At 39.2% G+C, this 11921-nt stretch overlaps 1 pseudogene; it reads right to left on the reverse strand.

The window, feature by feature from the left end:
- Window positions 1-1187: 1187 nt before the first annotated feature.
- Window positions 1188-1332, reverse strand: LOC114226885 (small nucleolar RNA SNORA48; annotated as a pseudogene).
- Between the last annotated feature and the right edge of the window lie 10589 nt (window positions 1333-11921).

Below are 11921 nucleotides of genomic sequence, written 5' to 3' on the forward strand. Positions count from 1 at the left end.
CAACAACCACCACACCACAGAAAATCCCCAATAATTGTGAATTTTGGGGAATAGATACTCTAACAGATGCTCCCTCAGAGCATAACTAAAGTAGTGTCACTTGAACTGAGACTTGAGGAGTGAGTTGAGCTTTTTAGAGAGTCAGGAAAAGAGAGAAGAGATTCCTGGTAGAAGAAATAGCAGGGAGGTGTGAAAAAAGCATAGAAGAGCCCTAGCTGGTTTGGCTCAGTGGATAGAGCGTCAGCCTGAGGACTAAAGGGTTCTAGGTTCAATTCTGGTCAAGGGCACATGCCAGGGTTTCGGGCTTAGTCTCCAGTGTGGGGCATGCAGGGGGCAGCCGATCAATGACTCTCTCATCATCAATGTTTCTATCTCTCACAGCCTCTCCCTTCCTCTCTGAAATCAATAAAAATTAAACAAATATATATATTTTTTTAAAAAAAATAGAAGAGTCAGGAAGTTGCACTTGGTTGATACAAAGATTTGTTGTATTTTTTGATACAAAATTTATCTAAATACCATAGAGTATTCCAGCTGCTTGATCTGAAAGAAAGGACAAGCAATTTTTAAATTTTGTCAGATTAGATGGCTTAATTAAGAATTTAGGAAAAGTTATGAAACAGAGAGACCACCGGCTATGATCATGTTTCTAAGCATCTAACTCTAGCCCACTGCCCAGGTTTGGGTTCACACATTAGTACAATTAATTTGCTATGTAGTTCCCTGATTACAGGATCTTTAGTTCTCCAGTTCTGGGGAAATTGGGCTGAAAAAAGCAGAACAAAACACAATCCTAGCACTTACTTCCTTTGTACCAAGAATATTTTTTTGTTTAATCAAAACAATGTGACCTTTCACCTCAATGATTAAGAAAGGAGTAAATGACTTTCCAACTAAACGCAGAAAACTTAGATATAGTTCTCAAAGGAGAACTTTGGGCTATTTGTAAAAGCAGTTGAACCCATCTGGAGCCACCTTTTGTCACCCATATGTATCGGTTGGCTACTCTCTTAACTTTACTGTCTGGAAAGGACTCTCAGAAAATGATCCCAACAACAATAATACTAATTGGGGTTTTTTGTTGTTGTTGTTTATGTGTGTGTGTGTGTGTGTGTGTGTGTGTGTGTGTGTGTTGTGTTGTGTGTTTTTTTTTGTTTTTTTGTTTGTTTTTTTGTTTGTTTTTGTTTTTATGTACCTCAGGCATGAAACAGCTCTGGCCACCGACACAGGCATCAAGCTAGGATGAACTAAGGACTGTACATCTGCTTTGCCCCTGATTGATATAAGAGCAACACCACCAATCAGGTGTCTCCTTGCCCATTGCCAGGGTTGTTTTTTGTCCTGATGTTTCTGATTCTCCTTGTTACCTATAAAACCTATGGGAGGTGAATTCTATGAATTATCCCAGGGGAAAGTACCAGGTTGGCGGAGTCTACTCCACTCATCCTCTTGCATAACTCAGCTATTGTAGCCCAGAAGGCTTAGTGATTCCTCAGACATGAGACACGCTTGGGGAAAAGACTCAACCATAACTTGGGGGAATCCTAGGGACATAAGCTCCTAGGCTATCCATCTTAAATAATTAAAACAATTATTAATGTAAAATTTGGATGTATTCTGGGGCTTCTATACCTGCAGAACTTGGGGATGGTTTGTTTTATTACACAGGCTGGTGGCTTGGGTACAGGGACAGTATCTCCCCAGCTTCAAGTAGACCACAACCATTCCTACCTCTCCATGCAAGAGGCTATAAGGATGGCCACTGGGAGGGTGGAGAATGGGAAATTGTTATTCTCTCAATTGTGGCAGAAAAGGTTCCCAAGTGACCTACAGGTCACATTTGCACCCTCAACGCCAAAGCCCTGCCCTGGGTCACTGACCTTCCTACCTGGGAAGCAGCAGCGCTGGTGTGGTGCTCCCACCTCGGCTCCTCCCTCCAAGCTGTCTGCCATGGGGATGCAGCAGCCCTTTGCAGCATTTCATCCCTTAAAGGGGGACAAGATAGTTTCCTTCACGTGTACAATCTGCCACAAGAGGTTGGTCCTTTTAACAACCAAAACAGCTGGGTAAGTGTTTCTACCTCAGGGAGAGCTTTTTTCACTTAAAAAAACAACAAACTGTCTGCTACTTCCACACCAAACATACTGGGTTCTACTGGAGATTGCCTTGTTCCTTTAGATTTGAAAGCAAATTAAAGGCAATTTATTTGGGGGAGCTTGTGACCAAAAGTAGGTCTTCACCTTCCCACCCTGATTGTGAAACTCTATCTCAAGGAGCTTAGTAACACTTACACTTACTGAGCTGTAATAGCTGAGTGTGCGAGAGGAAGAGTAGACTCTGCCAACCTGGTACTTTCCCCTTGGATAATTCCTAAAATTCACCTCCCATTGGTTTCATGTAACGAGGAGAATCAGGAACATCTCTGAACCTGACTTCCCTTTTCAGTCTTGTTCCCTGTCGTTGCTTCATCTTTCCTCTCCTCTTCCGCTTGAATTATTTTTATTCATAGTGAAATCAATGAGAACATAGTGGGTGGATTAGTCATTTGATCTTCTCAAGTCCCAGTTGGGTCTGATTTCCACAAGCTGCACTTCACAGCATTTTGCGGGTGTGGTGGTTTTGGGTTTTTGTTTGTGTGTTTTTTGGGTTTTTTTTTTGGTTTTCTTTTTGGAAGTCTTAAAAATTATGTGCAAGTCTTCCCTTCCTGTGGATGTCTAGTCGGCAGCCTGGCATGCAAATCCCAAGAACTGTAGATGTTATCAACAGCCTCTGAAGTGCTGCCAGATTTCCTCCCAAAGGCCCATCCATTTCTACTTTCCTGATGACTCATAATTCTCAAGGCTGAACCCTCAAAGCCAAGAGTAATGGACAGCCTTTGTTTCTCTGTCTCCAAGGCCAGGGACCTTATAGCAGATGCTATTTGTGGTCTGCTCACCATGAAGGACATCTGCAGACAGTTTTATTCAGGGCAGTGGCTTCCTGCAGCTCTCTACCTAGGAGTATTGATTCACCTTATATTCAGCCTGTGCATAGGACGCACGGAAAGTGCTAGGAAGTAAGGTCTTAGGAATGAACGTCACTATTGAAGAAGGAGAGAGTCAGTGGTGGTGTGTGAGCAGACAGTCGAAGGTGAATATTGCATTGATGTAAGAACCTTTCTTCTGTAGGTAACTCATTTGTATTGAGCTTTGTTTTTGAATGTGGTTTTTGTGGTTGAACCAAAGTATGATACAATTATAGTAGAAAGTGATTACATGAAATAGGACCCGGCTTGCTATCTGATACCATGACTATTGAAGATCATTTGTTACCACTGAATCATAAGATAAATTGTCCTCTTGAGTAGAGTCTAATTGTTTTAATCTCAGTTACCACAATCTGAGCAAAATGAATGGAAAATTCAAACTGCAAACTATTTCTGCTATAATTTTCCATGCGTTAGGTCAGAACTATAACTTTCCTCCTAGCATTACTAAATCACTGCCTCAATTCATTCTTAAAAGTAGATGTAGAAAGAGCATTTGATAAAATCTAGCACCATTTATGATTTTTTTAAAAACTCTCAGCAAAGTGGGAATATGGGGAACATACCTCAAGATAATAAAGGCCATATTTGATAAACCCACAAACAATATATACTCAAAGGGCAAAAATTACAAGTGTTCCCCTTAAGAACAGAAACAAGATGGGATGTCCACTTTCACCACTCTTATTCAACATGGTAGTGGAAGTCCTAGCCACAGCAATCAGACAAGAAGAAGAAATAAAAGGCATTCAAATTGGAAAGGAAAAAGTAAAACTGTCATTATTTGCACATGACATGATACTGTATATAGAGAACTCCAAACATTCCACCAAAAAATGACAACGAACAAGTACTGACGAGGATGTGGAGAAAAGGGAACCTTTGTGCACTCTTGGCGGGAACACAGATTGGTGCAACCACTGTGGGAAACAATATGGAATTTCCTCATAAAATTGCCTTAGGACCCAAGAATTCCACTTCTGGGAATATCTTGGAAGAAACCCAGAACACTAATTTGAAAGAATATGTGCACCCTATGTTCATGGCATTGATATTTACAACAGCCAAGATATGGAAGCAGCCCAAGTGCCTATCAATAGATGAATGGATAAATAAACTGTGGTACATTTACACAGTGGAATTCTCTCAGCTGTAAAAAAAAAAAAAGAAAAGAAAATCGTACCTTTTGCGACAGCATGAATGGACCTGGAGAGCATTTATGCTAAGTGAAATAAGCCAGTCAAAGAAAGACAAATGTCATGTGATTTCACTTATATGTGGAATCTAGTGAACAAAATAAACAAAATAGAATCAAACTCATAGATACAGAAAACAGACTGACAGGTTTCAGAGGGGAGGGATGTGGGGGGGCTAAGTGAAATAGGTGAAGGGATTAAGCAAAAATAGAACTCAGAGGCATCAGTATGGTGATTACCAGAGGGAAAGGGGGTAGAAGAGGTAGGAGAGGGTAAATGATGACAGCAGGAGACTTGACTTTGGTGATAAATACAATACAATATACAGATCATGTATGATAGAATTGTACACTTAAAACCTATGTAATTTTATTACCAATGTCACCTCAATAAATTCAGTTAAATTTTTTTTAAAAGACACCATTGATAGAGTAAAAAAGGAAACATGTAACATGGGAGATAATATTTGAGAACCGTATATCTGGTAAGGGATTAATATCCAGAAAATAAAGACAACTACTAAAACTCAATAACAACAAAAACCTCTATTCAAACATGGGAAAAGGACTTCAACAGACATTTTTTCAAAAAAGATATATAAAATAGCTAGTAAGCACATGAAATGATGCTCAACATCATTAATAATTTGGGAAATGCAAACCAAAGCCAGCATGAGATACCACCTCACACCCATGGAATGGCTATTATAAAACAAAAAAAATAATAATAATAAAACACCAGCGAATAACAAGTGTTACTGAGATTGTTGTGAAGAAACTGGAGCCCTTGTGCACTCTTTGTGGGAATGTAAATAGTTCATCCACTGTGGAAAACAGTATGATAGGTCCTCAAATAATTAAAAACAGAATTGCCATATGATCTAGTAATTTCACTTCAGGGCATATACCCAAGAGAATTGAAAGCAGGGTCTTAAAGAGATATAAGTATACCTGTGTCCTTACAATATTATTCACAATAGCTAGAACATGTAAGCAACCCACATGTCTAGCAACAGGTGGATGGATAAACAAAATGTGGTATGTCCATACAGTGAAATACAGAGTGGGGCAAAAGTAAGTTTACAGTTGTTCCACGTGGAAAATAACACAATAATTAAAAATATAAGAATAAACTGTTTTTGTGTACTCATATCTGTAAACCTACTTTTACTCCACCCTGTATTATTAAGCTTTAAAATGTTAGGAAATTCAGACATATTCTACAACATGGATGAATGTTGAGGACATTACAGTCATTGAAATAAGCCAGTCACAAAAAGACAAATACTGTATGAATTCACTTATATGAAGTACTTAGAGTAGTAAAAATCATAGAGACAGCCTCTGATGGTTGCCAGGAGCTGGTATGAGAAGGAAATGGGGAGTTATTGTATAACTAGAGGCCCAGTGCATGAGTTTGTGCACCAGTGGGTTCCTTTGGCCTGGCCTGTGGGATAGAGCCGAAACCAGCTCGCTGACATACCCCGAGGGGTCTCAGATTGTGAGAGGATGCAGGCCAGGCTAAGGGACCCCACCACTACACAATTGGGGCCAGAGAAGGACACAGGAGGGCTCCAGGGCGTGTCCAGCCCATCTTGCTCAGTCCCTATCTGCTAGACCCCAGCAGCAAGCCAACCTACAGGTCAGAGCATCTGTCCCCTGGTGGTTGGTGCACATCATAGCAAGCAGTTGAGCGGGCTTAGCATATCATTAGCATATTACGCTTTGATTGGTTGAATGGATGACCAGATGACTGGACACTTAGCATATTAGGCTTTTATTATATAGGATGGGGACAAAGTTTCCATTTTGCAAGATGGAAAGAATTTTAGAGATGGGTAGTAGTGATGGTTGCACAACAATATGAATTAAAATTAGTACATTTAAAATTAGTCAAGATAGTAAATTTTATATTGTTGTATTTACTACAATAAAAGAAATTGCAAAACAGAAAAAGAAAATGAAATCAGAATAATTTGATGAGGGGAACCAAAAGAGGGAAGGAGAAAATATCTAGAATGTAGAGACCAGGAATTCACTTCTCTACCTCCTTGTCAAAGCTGATCCTGTAGGCTCAAACTCACTCGCCCAATGCCTCCACCTAGTTTCTGGTAACATGTTTCCAAGAGTAAATTGCCCTGCTTCCTGGGCACCATTCCTCCAGCCTCTCGAGTCTAAATACCTTGCTAATTGAGATGTCTCTCCAGGAACTTGGAGCTGCAGACATTTGCATAAGCAGAAAGTAAATTCTAGGTTTCCTGGGAGCCAGAAGAAAACAGCTCAGCCTACAGAGCATTAGAAAGGAAAAAGGAAAGGGACAGAAGTGTGGATGACAGAGCTACTGCATACTTCTGAAGGCTCTTGAAACTTCTCAAAGAGGAAAGCAAGCATGAGTAGTTTTAAGAAAATCAATTTCTAGATCCTTGCATGTTTTTACTAACTTTTAATTTTTAAAAAAAAATCTTTAAATACAAAATAAACTTCCATAAGCAATTTACCTAGATTCTGTAATTGCTAATATTTTGCCACATTTCCTCTCTTTCTCAACCTATCTCTCTCTCTCTCTCCCCCTCTACACACACACACACACACACACACACACACACACACACACACACACACACTTATTTGTTTGTATATTTGTTTTTATTCAACAGTTTGTGGTCAAAAGGTACAAACTTCCAGTTATAAAATAATTAAGCCCTGGGCATCCTATATAATAAAAAGCTAATATGCAAATCGACCGAACAGTGGAACAACCAGTCACTATGACATGCACTGACCACCACAGGGCAGACACTCAATGCAGGAGCTGCACCCTAGTGGTCAGTGTGCTCCCATAGGGGAAGCGCCGCTCAGCCAGAAGCCCAGAAGCCAGGCTCATGGCTGGCGAGCGCAGCAGCAGTGGTGAGAGCCTCTCCCGCCTCCATGGCAGCACTAAGGATGTCCGACTGCTGGCTTAGATCATCTCCCCACTGGGAGCGAGGGCCTAAGCTGTCAGTTGGACATCCCCTGAGGGCTCCTGGACTATGAGAGGGCATAGGCCAGGCTAGGGACGCCCCTATTGCACGAATCTCATGCACTGGGCCTCTAGTATAATATAAAGCATGGTGACTATAGTTAACTATACTGCATTCTATATTTGAAAGTTGCTAAGAGAGTAGATCTTCAAAGTTTTCATCACAAGAAAAAAAATTTAACTATGTATGGTAATGGATGTTAACTAAACATCGTGGCCATCATTTTGCAATATGTGCAAATACTGAATCATTATGTTGTACTCCTAAAACTAATGTAATGCTATATGCCAATTATATCTTCTTTAAAAAAAAAAAAGATGAAGTGAATTCTAATATACTCAGGGCATCTTTGCTTGAGGAAGTATGACACATAAAGTTTAGAGACTTTTGGCTCCTAAGAAAAGAAATTAATGCTGATGAACTGAGTGCATGGAACAGCTAATGGCAGTAAATCATGCATCTTCCATTGAGGGGCAGTTACGTTTTCCAGTTTTGTTTATTCACAAAGCATTTCAATGTGTTAGAAACTAAGGATTCAGATATCTTAATAAACATGGCCCATATTCTCAAGCTGACTAGGCCCTAGAGATAAGAAGATGAAAGTCCATCTCTTGTCTTCAAGGAAATTGGTTTGTTTAGTGGAGAAGACAGATAAGTAAACATACAGCTAGTCAAATATATAGCAGCATAATTTAAAATGTTCTGGACTTGGGCATAAAAAGTCACATCAAGTCTGAGAGGAAATAATTTTCAATGATGACACATCCCAAAATCTATTAATCCTCAAGGTTTAAAAACAATATTGTTGGTTTAGAATAGAGAACAATGAGAGTAAAGGGTAAAGGAACACAAATGTCTGGAGTTAGAGGAAAAGGAAAATGAGTCAGAGAAAAGCATTAAAGAAATTGGGTTTGAGAAAAGTAACACCAGAAGAAAAGAGAATTCCTAGGATCCAGACAAAGGTTATATTCCAAGAAAATATTATAGTGCCCTGAAAGCTGGAAAAAATCAAATCAAACAACAAAAACACATAAGCAATCTGATTTTTAAAATGGGCTCACTGCCCAGCTGGTGTGGCTCAATGGTTGAGCATTGACCTCTGAACCAGGAGGTCTTGTTTCGATTCCCAGTCAGGGTATATGTCTGGGTTGCAGGCTCGAACCCAAGTGTGGGGTGTGCAGGAGGCAGCCAATCAATGATTCTCTCTCATCATTGCTGTTTCCATCTCTCTCTTCCTCTCCTTTCCTCTGAAATCAATAAGAAATATATTAAAAAATAGGCTCAGGATCGGAATAAACATTTTTCCAAAGAAGACATACAGATGGCCAACAGGTACATGAAAAGGTGCTCAACATCAGTAATCATCAGGGAAACACAAATCAAAACCACAGTCAGATACCACCTCTCACCTGTTAGAATGACTATTATCAAAAAGGTAAGAAATAACAAGTGTTGTCAAGGATGTGGAGAAAAGGGGACTCTTGTGCACTGTTGGTAGGAATGTAAATTGGTGCAGCCAATATGGAAAACAATATGGAGTTTCCTCAAAAAGTTAAAAAGACAACCACTATATGACCCAGAAATTCCACTTCTGGGTGTTTATAAAATAAAATTAAAACCCACAAAAATACTAACTCAAAAAGATAAACACACCCCATGTTTATTGCAGCAGTATTTACAACAGCCAAGACATGAGAGCAATCTACTGGTAAGTGTCCAAAGACAGATAAATGGATTTTTAAAAATGTCTGATGATAGATAGATAGATAGATAGATGATAGATAGATAGATGATAGATAATACAGATAGATAGATAGATAGAGATAGATAGATAGATAGATAGAGATAGACATAGACATAGACATAGACATAGACATAGACATAGACATAGACATAGACATAGACATAGACATAGACATATAAATAAATCAACCATAACAAAGCTTGCCATTTGTAACAACATGGGTGGACCTTGAGAGCATTATGCTGAGAGAAATAAATTAGAGAAAGACAAATACCATATTGATCTAGTTCTGAGTAAAGGAGTCATAAGAGAAAAATAAGGCATGTGCCCTACCCTTCCCACATACATATAGTTATCAAATATCAAACTGCTTAGAATTGGTTATAAATGTTCAGTAACAGGAGAGGTCAATGAGGGTAAAATAGTCAGGGAAGTCTTTTTGGAACAGATATGAGGCTGGAAGAACTGGTAGAATTTAGTTATTTGGATGTATGGAGAGAAGAAAACTGACTGGAATAGTGTGTGTGTGTGTGTGTGTGTGTGTGTGTGTGTGTGTGTGTGTGTGTGTGTTCACGTATTGTGTTTTAGGGGTTTTAGAGGGACAGTAATAGCACCAATTTGATGAGAAGAAATAAATAGTGCTCAGACCCTTGAGAGAGGTAGGTTCAGATACAGAGGCCCTGGAAATCAAAGCAGAGGCCTTTGTAGGTCAGGCAGCAATGGGTCATTGTCCTCCACTGTATAGAGAAACATATGATGTATTACTTTCTGATGGCTGCTGTAACAAATTCCCACAGACTTAGTGGCTTAAAAACAACACAAGAGTATAATCTTACAGTTCTGGAAATTAGTAATCCAAAATGAGTGTAGGCCAGGCTGTATTCTTTCCGAGGCTCTTGGAAAGAATATTTCTTTGCCTTTTCCAGTTACTTGAGGCTACCTGCATTTCTTGACTTGTTGCCTTTTCTTTTATCTTTGGAATTAGCAATCATATCATTCCAACCTCTGTTTCCATTCTTACCTCTTCTTCTCTGATTCTCATGACTTGCTTTTCCATCTTTTAAGGACTTTTGTGATTACACGGGGCTCACCTAGATAATCCAGGATACTCTCCCTATTTTAAGATCCTTAACTTTATCACAGTTACAAAATCTTTTTTTACCATAAAAGGTAACATATTTGTAGGTTCTGGAATAAGATGTGGACACTTTGGGGAACCATTATTGTGCCTACCACATATTGTACACTGGAATCATATGGAATTAGTAAATCACTGTCAGCTTTCAAAAGTTGGTGCCAATGTAAAGATGCTAAGTAGGAATGCATAACAAGCTTTGTTCCTTATAATAACTGCTCATAGCATATGGCTGTATTTCTGATGCACATATCAGTTCTAAAAAGCACCAGCACAGAAGAGAATACTGGGGCCTATGACATTCGCCCTTTTCCCCATCACCACAGGCAATTCAGATTGGCCTGGCACTTGGGAATTCTGCAGGTATAAAAAACTTAGGAAGGACATGATCCCCAATGAGTGGAAAACTGAAGGACACTAAGATTTTAGGAACCAGTACAGATATATCTAGACTGAGTGACCACAGAAAGCAACTGGGTCATATTAACTAATCCACTGAGTGCTAAATTTCACTTCCCCTTTTACATTAGCTTTTTTATTTCCTTCATTAGTTATCAGTGTAAGTTGTTATATTTTGGTCACATGGATGGAGAAAATGTCCATGAATCTATTTTAGTGCAGTAAGAAGTAGTGATATTTCTAAATGATTTCAAAGTAGTAACAGAGCTGACTCATTCTTTTAATGAATGTATATTGCAAACCAACTTAGTGCCAGGCTCTCCGAACAGAAAAAAAAAATGGCATTCAGTTTATAAACTCAAGAATTTTATGATCTAGTAATCCTCACAATAGTCATGTGAGATAGCTGTATCATCCACGGTCATACAGCTAAGAAATGGCAGGGCAGGAATTTGAACGCACATCTACCTGAGGCGAAGGCCCACCTTCTCCACACCATACTATATGGTTTTCCTCTGGACTCCAACTCTTTTATTAAAAATACTTTATAGCCGAAACCGGTTTGGCTCAGTGGATAGAGCGTTGGCTTGCAGACGGAAGGGTCCCAGGTTCGATTCCGGTCAAGGGCATATACCTTGGTTGAGGGCACATCCCCAGTAGGGGGTGTGCAAGAGGCAGCTGATCAATGTTTCTCTCTCATCGATGTTTCTAGCTCTCTATCCCTCTCTCTTCCTCTCTGTAAAAAAACAATAAAATATATTTTAAATAAATAAATAAATAAATAAAATAAAAAATAAAAATAAAAACACTTTATAGCCCTAACTGGTTTGGCTCAGTGGCTAGAGCATCGGCCTGTGGACTGAAGGGTCCCAGGTTCGATTCCAGTCAAGGGCATGTACCTTGGTTGCAGGCACATCCCCAATAGAGGGTGTGCAGAAGGCAGCTGATCGATGTTTCTCTCTCATTGATGTTTCTAACTCTCTATCCCTCTCCCTTCCTCTCTGTAAAAAATCAATAAAATATATTTAAAAATTAAATAAAATAAATAAAAATACTTTAATATCTTAACATTTTGGGGTCATACTCTATCAAAAGCTTATATTCACTAAAACAAAGGAGTGCTTTACTTTGTAAAAATTTCCATGAATTTTTATTCAATTCATCTTAGGTATCATGGCCTTAAAATTCTGAAATTAACTAACTCACCTAGCAATTGTGGTTGTGGTATGCTCATTCCACCTTATGCTGACGCACATTAACAATTTTTAAAATACTCAAGAGAATTTTACACTCGGTAAATGCTACAGGAGCTCAGAGGGGGCAGATCGGACCATGGTCTGGAAGAAGTCAGTGAAAGCTTCTAGAGAGGTCAGATTTGAACTGAGTCTTAGGGGTGCTTGGAA

This window comes from Eptesicus fuscus, chromosome 17, assembly GCF_027574615.1.
Source record: "Eptesicus fuscus isolate TK198812 chromosome 17, DD_ASM_mEF_20220401, whole genome shotgun sequence".
NCBI lineage: Eukaryota > Metazoa > Chordata > Mammalia > Chiroptera > Vespertilionidae > Eptesicus > Eptesicus fuscus.